Source organism: Topomyia yanbarensis, chromosome 2 (genome assembly GCF_030247195.1).
Source record: "Topomyia yanbarensis strain Yona2022 chromosome 2, ASM3024719v1, whole genome shotgun sequence".
Taxonomy (NCBI): Eukaryota; Metazoa; Arthropoda; class Insecta; order Diptera; family Culicidae; genus Topomyia; species Topomyia yanbarensis.
In genome coordinates, this window is record NC_080671.1 from 374436022 (window position 1) to 374452541 (window position 16520).

The 16520-nt window shown below is 38.3% G+C and overlaps 1 protein-coding gene across 1 annotated transcript in view; it reads left to right on the plus strand.

The window, feature by feature from the left end:
* The first annotated feature begins 1564 nt into the window (after positions 1–1564).
* LOC131684597 (adenylyl cyclase 78C) overlaps positions 1565–16520 on the plus strand; it is a 159221-nt gene continuing 144265 nt past the window's right edge. The window contains exon 1 of the transcript XR_009304667.1: positions 1565–1582. The gene's annotated coding sequence lies outside the window, so the exon portion shown is untranslated. The remainder of the gene's footprint in view (positions 1583–16520) is intronic.

A 16520-nucleotide genomic window follows, 5' to 3' on the forward strand; every position in this document is an offset into this window, starting at 1 on the left:
AAATGCAGTATCAAGGGTGGAGCTACAAAAACCTGTGTTCGCGTGAACATGGATAGGTCATGTCTTTCGATCATAGCAGCCTGCCTTCAGTTGGACGCATAAGAATGATGCTCATATCCACTAGACTATACGGCGGTTGCATGGCGACATGACCGGGAACTCTAGTGATATGGGAGAACTCACTCTCTTCTAGTATCTGAACCCAACACTGAAAATTAAATATCAGGCTCACGGTTCGCGTGATTGTTAAATAACACTCGCGAACATGACACGAGGTTATAAAATCGAATTCATAATCGTGAAGTTATATACACACTAGCACATGCGGCATACAAACGCATACGCGATCGGACACGTTAACATACAAACGCTCGAGCTGTTCGCGATGACAAACGCGATCGTGAAGTCTCCCCGCCCATACATCTGAACCGTATACTCTATATCAGTGATTCTCAACCTAGGGTCCGCGGACCCTTAGGGGGCCGTGAAGTCGATGCTGGCGGTTCGTGAAGAAAAAAATTTGAAAATTGGATTTGTGGATATTGAAAGTTCAAGTCTTGTTTTCTAACAGACTGAAAATAATATATTGAAAGCATACAACAAAATCGTTGCTTTACCGTGGGGATCCGCAACAACCCAGGGTGATTTCTAAGGGGGCAATTGCCATTTAGCGATCTTTTAGTGGGTGATATTTCCGGCCTCTGTCTGCAATTGTAGTGAGTGATTCTGACAGAGAGCCGAAAAACTAGCTCTACAGCTCCAGTACGACAGCTCCAAAAAATTGTTACTTTGTGGAGAAAATGTTTGATTATGCATATAGAATACTATATGTTAACGTCTGTTACGTCTACCCTAGACGAGCCCTTATTCATCTCATTAGTCAGGATGTCACACTATTTCGTTGATAACTCGGTCAACTGTCAGTGGATTACGCTTAAATAAATTTTAACATCATAGCTTCGTTCCTAAGAAGCAAAACAATGAAAAATCTGGCCTAGAAAAAGCAAAATACTCGCGTTTGAGCGAAATGAAAAGTCGAGTACAACGAACCCTTATTCATCCTGCCATTCAGGCTAATGCGTTAAATAGAGCAGACACTGCTCTAACTAATGTGTTCAAACGGGTGGGATGAATAGAGGTGCTGAAATGAATTAGGGAGCTGTCACCCTATAGGGCAAAGACATTGCTTTATGAAAATGTTGAGCAATTTTCTTATTTTTCATGGAAAAACCGCAAAACAATGAATATTTTTCTATTTTCGTCTCAAAACCATGTAGTATTTTTAGCAATAGAACATAACATAGCGTACCTTTGTAAAATCGCTGAAAATGAAAACGTAGCTAATTTTGTGCCAAATGTACAACCTATACGTACTGGGTCATGTGAAAAGTACAAAATCGCTGTAGCGCCGTGTAATCAATGCATGTGATATTATCGTTCATAATGTGTGTAAGCTGCCTTGCATATCTTCAAATAGTTCCGTTCAAGATCAATTTTGGCTTAGTCTTACTTATATTAATTCCCCTACTAATGATGGAAACTTTTTCTTTCTATTCCAGTTACACAGGGCAGTTTTGAATCGGTAAGAATTCCAATGAAGTAGTGCAAAAAATAAAAAGTAGAAAAGAACAATATATGATAATATGGGCTTTTGTAATAAGGCTTTGTTCTTTAGTTTACCCCACGAGCGCAGTTATATGTTTTTTAGTTATTGCTGGAGAGGTCTGTGTGATGTCCCACAAGAAAATGAGTTCTGAATTAAACCGATGAGAAGATAATGAACCAAAACTTGGTTTGGTTGTGCGTTCATCTCCTTTAGTCATTCCAATAAAAATCGAGACCACTGGACTTTGTGCTGCTATTAAAACATTAAAATATGGTGAAGACCAAGCTACTGAGAATTTCCAGTACCACATTACGTGAACGATGTAGCTGTATGTGAAATACTTCAATATCCTTAGATATTATTTTCAGCTTTATACACCGTTCCATCTCGTGCATTGTAGCTCGAATGGAATTTTGCTTGAGGCCAATCCCAATGTTAAAGGGTGTAGCGATCAAAAATTGGTCAACTTCACCTTGACACATTTTTTTCTTCGTATATCAAAAAGTTCTACGCGTCCCTTTTTTAAGGGCGTATGTGTGTATCATCATGTCTACTATTTGATTTTGATATTTGCTCATCAGTTGTGAAAATAGCATCGAAGCAAGGGGAGCAACGGAGCAACCTTTTGCTCGCGTAATGCGAGAATCCGAACTACTCGCACACCAAGTTGGTAAAATTGATGAATGTGACTAATTCATAAGAATAGCCTTAAATCGTTTGTCAACAGCCAGAAAGACTACATTGGGGGAAATCGAAAGCCGGAAGCACCAATGACGAAACCTCTCCTTCGAAGATGTTGCAAGTAACCTTGTAGTGTCGTGTACAATCGTGCATCGAACTAAAAAACGAGCCAGACTGTCAACTTACAAGAAGGTGGCGACTCTAAATCGTGACGATAAGCAAAACAAGGTGGCCAGAGCACGATCGAGATGCTGTATGTGAAGCTACTGACGAAGTTTGATGACGTAACCTACGTCAATTCAGCCTTCAAACAGCTTTCTGGTCAGGTCTATTATACGTCGACTGGAAGAGTAACCACGGGAGAGATTATAAAACACATTGAACTGTCGAAATTTGCAAAGAAATATCTCGTGTGGCAGGCAATTTGTTCCTGTGGCTTGAAGAGCGACATTTACATCGCAACCGGGACCATGAGCCAGTTAATTTATGTGCAGAAGTACCTAGAAAATCGTCGATTGTCTTATGTCAAGCAGCACAATTGTTCCGTTTTGTTTTGGAGAAATTTGGCATTCTGCCAATACAGAAAATAGGCCGTGAAGATGTTTGCTGCGAACAAAGCGCAGGTGGTGCCCAAGAATGCGAGCTCTCCAAACACGCTAGAGCATCGCCCATTAGAAAAATATTGGATAATTGCCACGCGAAACCATACATATACACTGATCTTATATATAAAACTTCACATTTAAGTAATTTTTGTCTAACTTTTCAGAAAGTAATTATTTTATTTAATTAACCATCGTCCACGCGTCTCCTCAAAGAAACGCAGTATTAACCGTTATGTGTCCGACGCGGTACCCGGGTACCTTTTTAGGTTTCAATTAATGAAATTCTCATGTTTTATCCATAGCTGGAAATTGAAACTTTGTGACATCTTAGAACTTCACTAAGTTTAGCTTTTGGTTTATAATATTGTTGATATAGTAAGAGGGGGAGTGAGGAGGGGTTCCTGAATTTTTTTACTACGGCCGACGTGGGTACCCGGATACCCACAAAACTGAAATGCCAATAACTAAGGTAATTTTTAACCGTTTTTGATACTTTTAAGTGTTTTGGATTCAGGAACTCATTCACTTTTAGACTTGGTGAAAATGAATATGGTTACTTGATTCGGTTCCCGGGAATCCGGATTTCCGGAAGCTTTTTCTGGTGTTGGTATACTGTTTGTGAATTTCAATGAAATACTAGCAATATGGGTATCAAAATTCTTGGAATTGCATCAGTAGCCTGTATCTCGCGGTTTTGGAACCATTTGGTGATTTGACCCCGGAACGGACATTCCGGAGCAGGTTCCTGTGGGGTCGTGAGTGGCCATTCCATTCCAATTCCACTTTTTAAATTGCCATAGGGTCCCGTAACAATAAATAACAGACTTCCGAGACAATTTGAAGAGTTTTGATACTCATACTGCTAGGACATTATTAAAATTTGCAAATCATACCCTAGCACTGGAACACTACTCCGGAAAATCCGGATTGCCAAGAACCAGATTTGCTCATCCAGTTCTATTTTACAGAATCAAAAAGTGGACGAGTTTCTGAATCCAAAACATCAAAAAGTGTCCAAATCGGTTAAGGCACACCATAGCTATGACCATTTCAATTTGTGGGTACCCGGGCCTGTTAAAGGTGTTTTTTTGTTGGACACATAACTGTTAAATTCAGCGTTATAAAACAATCACAAACATTACAACAAACATGATGTTAAGCTTGACTCGATATTACGTCCAGACATATTTAGTACTGCATCCTTTGAAAAATTACGAATATTCTCCGGAAAATTGTTTAAAAGTAGGAAAATTTCAAAACTGTTTTGGTACGTTTTGTCTCCAAGTACAAAAATGCATCTAAAGTGCAACTCGAACAAAACTGAATGCTTATTTTTGTGCTGGTTAGCTTTTGAGTGAAGTACGCACAATTTTTCGAAAAATATTGAATATTTCCCGGAAAATGTTTAAACACTGGACAATTTCAAAAATTCTTTGGTACGTTTCACAAATATGCATCTAAAGTGCAGCTGAAAAGAAAGTCAATGAGTGCTATTGGCATTACACAGCCGTTCAAAACAGCATTTCAAGGTACTTAATTCATTGGAGTCAAAACTCTCCATACTAGCGAATTTTCATTTTTTACAATGTTTGAGTGTATAAAAAGCGTCATCTTTTTGTAATATTATTTTTGAAAAATGGTCGAATTTAACTTTTTAGCGGACCACTTCAAAGTCAACTGTGGCTTATTGGGAAGTTCACACAAACGCTCATTCCTAGGTTATTAGAGTGAGGGGCGTATTCATAGCGCCTTGACCCCTGTAATAAATAGCAAGAAACAATAAGAAATAGAGAGCGGTTTAATGCACTTGTCTGAGTCGAAGACATCCTGTCCAAAAGATTCAGAGCTCAGTACCGATCGAACAGTATGAGATTCTCAAACTCTTTTCTCTTTTGGACCGCCTATCTTCGATACTCTAGTATAGATGATATCCAACTTACCTTGATCCCTTAACGATAAAAAAGTGGACGTATTCCAATCTGGAGTATACGCATAGACGACCTGTGGACCAGAATTTCCTCCCCGAAACAAAAAATGACAATTACCATTCGTTTACATTGACTTTGGCAACAATATGGTATCGGAAAAGTTTTTCTCAAGGCCGACTAGTAGTAATTTCCGCTGTTTGTTGATTAATATGGCTTGTCAAGTTATATATCCAGTAAACTAACAAAGGGATTAGCATAATTAGTATTGGTTCTGCTCTAGCAAATTTGTTATAATACATTGTGGCATTGTGGCGGTTGAGGCATTGGGCAATACTGCCTCCATCATATTCCTCGGTAAAGTCTCCTCCCGGTTTAGCCAATACCTTTCTTTGATAGAAAATTATCTTTATTCTGGGGTCAATTTTCTATGAAGCCAATACCTCTCCCATGCCTTTGAATAAAATACATGGCAGTTGATCGTTGTCAGCGACCTTATTGTTCCTTAGCTATCCCATCTTCTCATGTATCTTGGGTGGATCTCTTGCTAAGAAACTATCGTCGGCTCCATGGATCGCCAATAAACCGACAACGCCCGAGTCTAAAATTATGGAATGTTTGATTCCTACTTTGGTCGAGTTTATTCATTACGCTATGAAGGAAAGTGATCATTATCGCCTCTTCAATTGTAGCAGTTTCTTATAAAATTTTTGTTATCGCACGGTGTTACACCGGTGTAGTCTTGAAAAAGAGACAGACTGATAACATCCAACCCAAGTTTGAGTGAGTTTATCACCGATTACACCGGAGTAATTCAATGTCAAAAACGAAAATATCACTAGAATATCCTTATAGTAAAGTGACCAGACGTCCCGAATCAGGCGCGATAGTCCCGGATTTCAATATCTTATTCCGCATGGTAAAACGTCCCGGAAAGCAAAATGTAGATTTTCATTCCAAAATACCCGTATTGCAGTCATATTGTTCAAACCACTTATAAAAGTTTTGAGTTATGCTGTCTCTGAGATTCGTGAGGAATGTGCAAATGGAGCCAATTTATTCTGATTATCATGGTGCCCTTTTGGCCTTCTAATGTGAGCTAGGTCATGAATCCTTATGAATAGTTTCTCGGTCTTACACAAGTTGTGCAATATGTGGGAAACGCACATCGTAAATATGCTTTTTGAGCACGACCCGAATTCATCCTGAAAACGACTAGTCACTTTACCTAAGCGTATTGTAATAAATTTTGGTAATCAATAACAGCGAACAATTTTGAGCGAACGGGGTTTAGAAAATAAAGCAAAGCACTGGTCAGAACATAAAATCGCTCTTGTAAAAAAATTGTTTGGGATTCGTCCATTCGACTGCCATCCATTGCTCCTGGTACACACATAACAAACTAATGTATGGAGGAAGTAGAGCTTTTTTTCGCGAAAAAATATAACTTTTACTGATCGCATATTACAAAAACGAATTGAAACTCTATTGTATTCTGATCGAACATATCTTGACTACACCAAAAACATAATAATAATATTTCAATATATTTATATGGAAGATGCTAACAATTTACCGAAATATTAACTACACCTCTAGTAATTGTGCATGTAATAGACATTAGATGAGTTTAACGCATAAGAGGACCTTTTCAAATATAGGCCAGAATTTTGTTTACTATGAGAAATCGAACATCAAAGCAACCAACAGTGTTCCTAGACTATTATCTTTCAAAGTATTTTTCGTTGAAGTGGTCCCTTAATCGAAAGAAATAGCCCTTAGCCATCTTCGATAAACTAGTAGAGGAGAGTATTTTAAATTTTTTTTTAGAATAAATGTTGTCTCTGTCACTTACAGGTATCGTGTTTTGAGACGTTTTCTATAATGAAATTTTAAATTCTTATTTTTACTTATAACTTGTTTGTTCCTGATTTTTTTTGTTAACAATATTCAAAGATATTTTTATTATTACAAATTACGCAACCTTCCTAGAGATACCAAATAGCTGTTCATTTGTTCACGCTTGTCATGTAAAGATTTTTTAAAACTGCACGATTTCCAGTTTTTTTAAAATAATGAACAAACTAGAACAGATTTATCAATTTTTAGCCTCGTTCTACAACAACACACGAAAAATAGGGTCGCGATTTCTTGTTTGAGACAAACTTACGATTTTCATAAATTGTTACATGTGCTGCGCACAGATTTCAAAAAAGATTACCTGGCATCCCTGCATTTGCTCTTCAGTTGTGAAAAGGGCATCAAAGCAAGATGCTCGCGCATCGCGAAAATCGAACTCGCATGCCAAGTTGGCAAAATTGTTGAGTGTGGCAGCTGTCATCAACATAATAAGTGTTCGGGAAACTGGATCGGGAGGAAATCTGCTCCCTCCATATGGTCAAGGCTCCGAAAATGGCAACCACAGGCGAAATTTTTTTTCATCAAATTTTGCGTCAAACTGTTTGTTTTTCGTATGCATATAACCACTAATATTAAAAAATATGAAAGGAGATCCCAGAAAAAAATTCCATGTCTGTCATTTATAAAAGTTTGTTGCTGCTACTTGCATGATCTGAAAATGACTAAAATACCGTAAGGAGATAAAAAGGTAAACAAAATCCATATTTTCAACTTTTTGCTTGCAACTGCATTTTTCCATCGTAGTCTAATTTAAATTTCATGATATTGCTTGAAAAATTTAGATGAATATGGATTATTGCTTACTTTCAGTTGTGAAGTAATGGAAGCCAAATAACTTGTAACGTGACAGATCAAAAATTCGAAAAAGTTTTGTGGACCACACCAATAGCATGCATACAATGTCTAACCTGCATTTTTTCTTACTACTTTGAGTCTAATTTTTGAAACTGTATTGTGAATACCTTAAAGTTTTATTCATTTTTGAGAAAACACAGTTAACCTTATGTAACGTGACAGATGTTTTCTGCTGTAAAGCAATTCCATCAAGTTTGATTCAATTACGTCAAGAATGGTGACCTTCTTTGATTCTGATGAAACCTTTTACGTTGCATCTACATGGGAAACTAAATATTTTGCAATATTAAACAAACAATTTTTATTCAAGAGTAATATCTAAAAAGGGCTTATGAGATCTTGAATGCACTACTTTCAATATATATTGTTCGAAAATCCCCATTTGTGCAGTAAAACTATATGATAGCGAGTTCTAGGGAATTTATTCTTTTGTGTGAATATTTTTTTGGTGAAATTTTTCAAAATAAAAACCACAAGGCAATGTTAAAAAATACAACAAAAATGTTAAAAATACAAATATATTTTGTAAAAAAACAACAAAAAAAATACAATTAAAGAAAAACAATGATTTTTTTTGTTGACGAAAGCCTAAAAACTGAAGAAACTGGAATTGCACTATTAGGTAGTTATTAGTAAGAAAGCATTTTTAACTGCAAGTATTCTTCCAAATTTCTTAGTATTTGCCAGTCATAAATTTCTTATACAATATTAAAACTAAATATAATTTCGAAACAAAATGCTCTTAACAAAAATTTTCCGAAACATTTTGATTTTTTTTCAATATCTGGTAGTGAAAATTCGCCCTTTTAATAAAAAAACTTATTAAAATATAATTGCATCGTAGAGAAAACAACAATAAAAAGTTTTGACATATTTCAAAAATTCTTTTAATTTTGAATTTTTATTCAATTTTTTTAAAATAATTTAGTTACAGAATGTATTTCAAAATGGTTTTTCAATTCAAAATGCTCATGAAAAATTATCCTTCAGAATGCAGATGTTTTTAAGTTATTTTAGATTTTCTTTCGACATAATATGTTTCGATCTTTTCAAAAGCTATTCACGTTTGTTCATCAAAACCAATATGTTTTTCAAAATTAACATGAAATTTCCCGTTAATACTCAGTTCCTAGATTAAGTATGATTTGTGTACCATTGTCTTGATATCCTTGCTTCAATAAAAATGCAGAACTGTAACGTGACAGATTCTGGTTGTAGCGTGACAGATCATTGAGAGTACTCCATGAAATCGAAAACAAAGTTTTTCTTCATGAAAACTATATTTAAAACTCTTCCTTGTTTTCTAAGCTTCAACTTAAAACTGTGTTCATGCAAATTTAGGGGCAACAGAACAGACTTTTTCTATTTAGTCGGGCAACCTCCAAACTAACTGCGAAAATTGTGTAACGTGACGTATCAAAATGACAATCAAGTGAAAACGGTTCATGATAGAAAAAAACTTTCTGTAGAAAAAATGTGCGGTTTAGTGACATTAATAATGTGCATTTGTGATAGAATCTGGTTTTATCGTTTTTGCTGACTTATCTTATGAAATATGCGTAAAAATGAAACGTGACATACAGAAGCCTTGTCCATATAACGTCATAAACAAGTCGGATGTCACGTCTGTGGCTTTGGCGAAATTATTCAATGGTCCAACTAGCGGAGATCCAACTAAAAAGCGGCCCAGTTAAAAAGTGACCAACCGGCGAATCGTAATCCATTTGTCGCATGTTCGAGCTGCAACCAGAAATGATTCTCAGTATCAGTAGTATCGTATCATCATCTCTGCAATTTACACGTTTCCTTATTCAAGGGACTAAATAAAGTACTTCCTTGTTTTCGTGTCACAGGAACAGATGGATTGTCTAAACATATTTTTTTTTCGCAAACTTATCCGCTAAAAATAGATTTCAACGTCTATCAAGATGCATCCATCGAGTTCTATCGGCACCCGGTACCATAGCTTACAAGGCTAGGCTCTGATCACAGTTTGGTGTTGAGTCTTCGGTTGGGTTGTTTACTTGAACCTTTCCCGGAAACGGATTCGCCGAACAATACAGTGGTTAGTATCTATTTTTTCGCCTAATCTGAATCCGAGATGTTGGGACCAGGCTTGACCTTCACCCGGAGATGACGATAAACGGTTCCACTGCTCATCTGCTCGATGTCGTCAATTTCCCATTCCGCACTGTTCAAGTGGCGTGAGGTGCGAAAAATATTCCCTTCCAAGTGCGTGTGCATGATATTCCTTTTCATTATATATTTCTATCTTCTCTATAGTAATGCTGCTATTAATGGAAAAAGTTTTTTGTCCTTGTTGTCGGCATTGCGTTTTCTTGGGTGATTTGCCTATTTAAAACTTATTAGACTAGGGTATTGCTATTAATATCTTTGTTTGCCTTAGTTTAGTGCGATGAGCATTCAAATCGAGTGCCCGACTTCTCGTCCTACCATTTGATCAAATCGATAGGATAAAAATGGGTTCAATTTACTATATATGTTTTGAGACCAGCTATTTTTGCCGATTTGAATAAATATGAACTTGAACAAGCAATTTATGTCTGTCTATAGAAAATCCTGTTGAAATCTTTGGGTCTGTAAGCTTTGCTTGTTCTTGGTAAGTGATATAAAGAAAGTTCCAAAATCCCAAAAACTATGAAAGGTTACTGATTTTCCTCATGTTCTCCTCTATCAAATGCCACAATGAATAAAAGAGTTGCTGATTTTCAGTCAGCAAAATCGACTCTTTACTCGCCATCAAATGGCCAACGAATCGCTCACTTTGTTCGGGCAATCGTTCGCGTGGAATTCTTTGAATTTCTAAACCCCTGTAGCTTTTTTTTTTTGTCGCGATGTCTTCTCCACCAGACCAGATCATTGATTGCGAACGGTTGGTTCATAAATGGAGATATTTTCAGGATTGAGCTTTCACCCGGCACCCATCTCAGCGGAGGGACAGGAGACAATCGTTCCTTTTGTGTGAGCGTCTGGCGTTGAAATTTGCTATCATCCCCTTAGTTATTGTCAGGCTTAGTTGAAAATCGACGGAATAATAGAGGTCGCTACAGGATCAGTCTGAATATGCTGGAACGAAGCAAACTAAAAGAGACAAATTAAAAATCAAAGAAGTTTTTCCGCTTACCAGTGAAAGCAAAGAACTAAACCAGCATAATAACCGGTTCTGGTTTCCGAGTAGGAAGATAGACGCTTGGAAAGCAGTGTTTTATTCGCCTGCATAGTTTCTGTATTGTCAAGCACGGTTCTAATTAAACGAAACTATTCACTAATTAAAAATAATTATTTGCGTCTTTCGCTCTGTGTACGGGAAAATCTCTGTACCGGTCAATCATTTATTATATAGCTTAGTTTTTCCACTGTTAATTTAATTTACGATTAATTCCATTTGGCGATATCATAAGTTTTAATTTAAATTTAGGAACTTTTGAGCTTTGCCTCTCATTTGTGAATCGTACTTATGTAGATCAGTTGAACTCCTTCGTCAAATTATGTAATTTTTAGTAATTTGAGGTGCACCTAACTATAAATTCTTGACAGACTAAAGATTACGGCGTATAAGGCAAAAGTTACAATTCTGTTTAATGAAAAATTCCGGACAAATATTTCAGTTATAATATCGAATCTTGGCATTTCATATAAATCGGACGAATAGATTCAAAAAAATAATCTAACATTTGAAATACAGTCCTTGCGTTAGTTAATCTTTTAAAATAAAACCACAACTGTAACGATTCAATGAAAATCGCAATCTTATTTTGAATCATGTACAAATAGAATCTTCGCGAAAGATTACTACCCAAATGAAAACTAATCAAACGAATTGTAATGGTACAGAATAGTAAAGATGTCTTCATTTTTCGGACCTATACAATCTCTCAATGCAGTAAATCGATACACGTTTTATTGTCGATATACTTGTTTCCAGCCTTGTTGACATAGCTCGTAATTCAGCGAGTAAAGGGTTCGTTCGTCGTAACCATAAAATAACCAATTCAGTCACATTCTCTCCTTCCAGGACGTGGTCAATAAACTTGATGAACGTTTGACATAATGTTCATTCACGGCCATTGTGTTCGAGGTAAAGTGTATGCTTTGGTTGTCTTGTTACGAAAAATTATTCAGCTTATTTATTTATATCGTAACATAGGTTTGAAAATTTGTGATAATAAAATGTATGGTCCAAAAAAAATGGTGCTGTGGAGTAACCTGACGTTATATTTTGACAGATTTCGTCTCATCAAACAATAATTATTAGTATGCAAAACTAAATACAGAGATAGATAGTATGGGAAAGATTTACAGGGCGGCAGTGTTGAAGTGATGCACTTAAAAAATTTCAAGAATTTCAAACCGGATTTTTTCTTTTTTTATCTAAGTGCAATAACATGTAAACGTAGTGAAGTTACAAAGTATTTAATTTTTAATTTTGTTTGTTTGTTTTATTTATGTGACTTTAAATTGTTTATTCATTCGTCACGTAATTAGTTTTTAATGTATTTTGCCCTTGTACTTTATAACGGCTCGTAAACGGGTTTCTAAATTATTGTAAGCTGCACGCTCTACATCGTTCGATATTTCATCCCAAAGCTCAACTAAATTTGACAAAACATAGATAATTTACATCCTCAAACTCCCGGACTCCCGGACCGATGAGTCGACTAGGGAGATCAGGGTAATATTGCACATTCTCCGCCTCGTCGATGTTTTAGCATTTTTTCCTTCCTTCTGTTTTTTTTTGGGTGTTTACCGTTATTCGGCTAGCAGAGCAGTGAAGCAGCAGTAATTCTTTTCTAGTAAGCCGCCTGTATACCGCTATATATACAAGTTAAGTAGCGCTATAATATAACATTTCCCATTTTCTGTACTACCAACCTGCACTGGACAATAGGCCCGTGCCAAGATGACTTTCCCTGATAATGATTTGCCTCAAGGTGAGATGGATGGAAAAACAAAATCGTCCTCTCGGCTGAAATTGTACTCACTCTCCGCAACTTGGCCATTTGTGAACTTTTCCGGACCAAAGACAAGAAATGTTTAAATCTATTGCAGCTTTCTCGAGCTCTGACCGAGAGCTCTGACCGAGCAATATTCGGCGGTGACAGAAATATCGAAAATTTGCTCCCCCGTAAGCTTCGGGTGGTGGTAAATAGTTTGAAGCAGGCAAACGACATTGCTAGCTACGGACCTTTTACGAAGAAGTGTACCATGAAATCAGGTTGAATGTGACGGGGTCGTCTGCGATTCGGTTTGAATTGTGCGGATCTGATGACACAGGGGGTTGGTTGTTTTAAAGACCCCTATGCTCCTGTCTGTGAAGACGTTTGCATTCAGCATCAGTCGCAGCTGACGGGAAGAGAACCTACCTTCATTTCAGATTCCTATTGGGTGATCTTTGCCGGTACTGCTCTAAGTAACTACCTCCTCCTTGATAAGGTTCGTTTATCTGTTCGCTTTTTGCTGCCACAGCAACTGCACAAATTGGGAGCAACTGGGACAAAAACCTAAAGAGATCCCATTGCAGCTAGAAGGTTCGTTGTGGGAAATGTAGTGGAAATCATGTGGATGATTGCTGTGGAAGAGATGTTGAAAAGTGTCTCTACTGCCCACATGATCGATCGACATGCCCCGCGTACAAACAGCACGTGGTGAAACTTAAGCGTTCCTTTCAGGGACGTTCTAAGCGCTGCTGTGCCTAGAAGCAATAGAAAAAGGAGGAACATCTCTGCTCCCACTTGTGGGTGTATATGATCCGGGATTCCACGGGTCTCTTGTGTCGAAGAATACAGTTGAATCAGAAGTATCAAAGAAAGGGACACGGTCGGGATTATATGAAGAAGGATTGATGCTCTGTGCCATGTAGTCGAAGTACAAGGACATAAAACGGGTTTCAGAATTAAGCTCGACGAGCCTCTCGCAGTTTTCAATCACCAGCGGGTTCAAGATATCGCATCGGATGAGCAATCGATATGAGAGTTCCCATAATCGATTTTTCAGCGGTAGAACGCCCGCCAGCACTTCGAGGCTCATCGTATGGGTCGAGTGCATGCAACCTAAGGCAATGCGCAAGCAACGATACTGGATTCTCTCCAGTTTGACGAAGTGTAAGTTTGCAGCGGAGCGGAAACAGAAACACCCGTACTCCATCACCGACAATATCGTTGTTTGGTACAACCTGATCAGGTCTCCTGTGTGGGCACTAGAGTGCCCAGAAAAATAACGAATTTTTGAAAACTCAATCGGCCCACCCCTAAGTCGATTCCTAGTCTCACCAGGAGTACTTGCTCCAAATTTGAAGCGAATCGGACAAGTATGGGATTTTTCGACAATTTACATGGAGAAAACCCGCTAACTCGCATTTTCGCCGATAGGTGGCACTATATGCATCGTATTATCACTGTAAGTGAAAATAAGAAAAATAATTTAATTGCCTACAACTTTGTCGAAGACTGTTAGTCAATCCGGCTTTGGTAAAAGAAGTTATTAAACTTTTAACGAAGTGATGTCTGAGTCAGTTTTGCATGGGGCCTAGCAGCGCCTAGTTGTGGATCGGTACTCGATTACCACCAACTATACATTTTTGTGAGATAATGGTTACATTTAGCTGAATAGTATATTCACAAGAATTGTAGTACATAATACGAGTTATGTTTTGGTTAGAAAATTTTAGTTCCACCTGTAACCGCATAGAGGGCGCCACCACTAACTTTTCATAAAAGTGAGATAGAATATCGAGATGTTCAGAAGAATTATTTAAAAATGCTTGCTCTACAACTTTGTGGAAGACACCTAATCTCTATCTCTTTCCGTTAAAAAGTTAGTGTTGGCGCCCTCTATGCGGTAAAATGTGGAACTAAAATTTTCTAACCAAAACATGACTCGTATTACTTACTATAAATCTTCCGAACATACTATTGCCCTAAACCTAACCAATATACCACAAAAATGTTTTGTTCGTGCGAATCAAGTACTGATCCACAATCATGCACTGCTAGGCCCTATACAAAACTGACTCAGACATCATGAAATGATAGGGGTCATTTTTTTCCTGTCACTCTAGTGGGCACCCCACCATGTTCCAGTTATTGTCCGAAGAAAACGGATCCTTGGTTGGCACTTCTATTTCAGATACCTAATGTGACATCCCCAAGTACCTTTAGAGTCGAATCAGACCTCGAGATATTTAAATGTGAAAACCTGATTGATCGTTACACCCATTAATTAATAGAAATCAAGAAACTTGTTAAATAAGTTCAACAAGCGCCTTTTTACCGTGTCAGGCAGATTCTTCAGCAAATTGAATTTGATTTTGCCTAATTCTGGGGCGTTATTGTTGCATGGCAAGAGAGCAAGTGAGAATTCCACCATCGAAAACGATGTTTCGTTCGCGCTATCGTGTCGTTTTCTGTACCGGGACAGAGTTCGGACAGATCGTCTTGGCGAAAGCGAATATCCAACGGTTTGAATATTCTACGTTCTCGTTGGTACTGTTTCGGTTACGCATATGTTGAGCCGTACCCCAAAGAGAGCTCATCGGTGTTTCTCTCGTTAACCCGGCGACGAACCGGCGCCAATAACTGCGTTTTTAGGCTTTCATTAAACTTTTCATTCGCCTTTCTAATGACGCGTACTATTGATAGCTAGCGGGTAACCCGTCTTCCCAGAAGGGCTGTGGACTTCTCCGCGTACAGCTCTGAGCACTCTTTGTCCCACCACAGTATGGGAGATCGTCCTTGGGTATTCGCGCCCAGTACTGGTTTAGTTTGAGCTTGATTCGCGCTGTCGAGAATCAAGCCATCCAAAAACCTGTACCCTTCCTCCGGAGGAAGTTCTTGAGTGGATTCGATTTTAACGGATATCGCGGTCGCGTACCTCTTCAAATCAATGTTCCGTGTGAGGTCATACGAGATATTAATTGTTTCTAATGATCTTAAACCGTTAGCAATTGAAATCACGATAGGCAAATGATCGCTACCGTGGGGATCAGGGATCACCTTCCACCTGCAATCTAACTGTAGCGATGTCGAGCATAGCGATAAGTCCAACGCGCTTGCGCAGAAAGGACAGATGGAGAAGCATTCTTTAGCACTTCTGCATAAGAGCGCCTGGAGCGTTCCTTAAGGGAGCGTTTAATTTTATCCCCGCGCTGTTTGTACGCAGGGCATGATTGAAGAGCATGCGAAGGGCGCAGTAAATACACTTTTCAGTTTGATTGCCGCAAGAGTCATCCTCATGCTCTCCCTCGCATTTGCCGCATCGGTCCTTAAAGCAGCCAACCCCGTGCTCCAATAGTTCTTTGCATTTCAGGCTCGGTTCGGACACTACCTCATCGATTTTTACGGTCATAGCAGGCACGTACGCCTTAAATTCCAGCGTAAAGCGCTCAAAGCAAGCAATCGCGTTTGCCTGGCCGAAATCATTCACTAGAACACGTATCTTGTTTGCCCGAACACGTGTTATCTGAGTTACAGCCGGGTAGTCAGCAGTTAGATCCCGAGAAAGTTTTAACATATTAACCGGTTTCTCTCCGGTCCGAAAATATACCACCCATGGCCCAGAGGAATCCTGTGGGTACTGCTTTATACGGGAAGCAATGCGAGTGTTAGTGGGATCAGGGACTTCCATGATAACATCAGATGGTATTTCGCCCTCGGCCATTTAAGCACGAGGGCAGAGCGTTATATAAACGGGGATGTGTCTTATTATTTGATTACAAGGTAGAGTAAAAGCAGGTAAAAGGAAAGAAAGCAAACGAGGGAAAAAAGAAACAAAACTTATCTGTATCAAAGTCGATTGTTCCGCATCAGCGAAAACAATGTACTGGGTTTACTACCGGCACCAGTAGAACGGCAGCTAACGAACGAACAAAGGATGACCTTCACTCACTGAAACTTACACACCGAACACCAC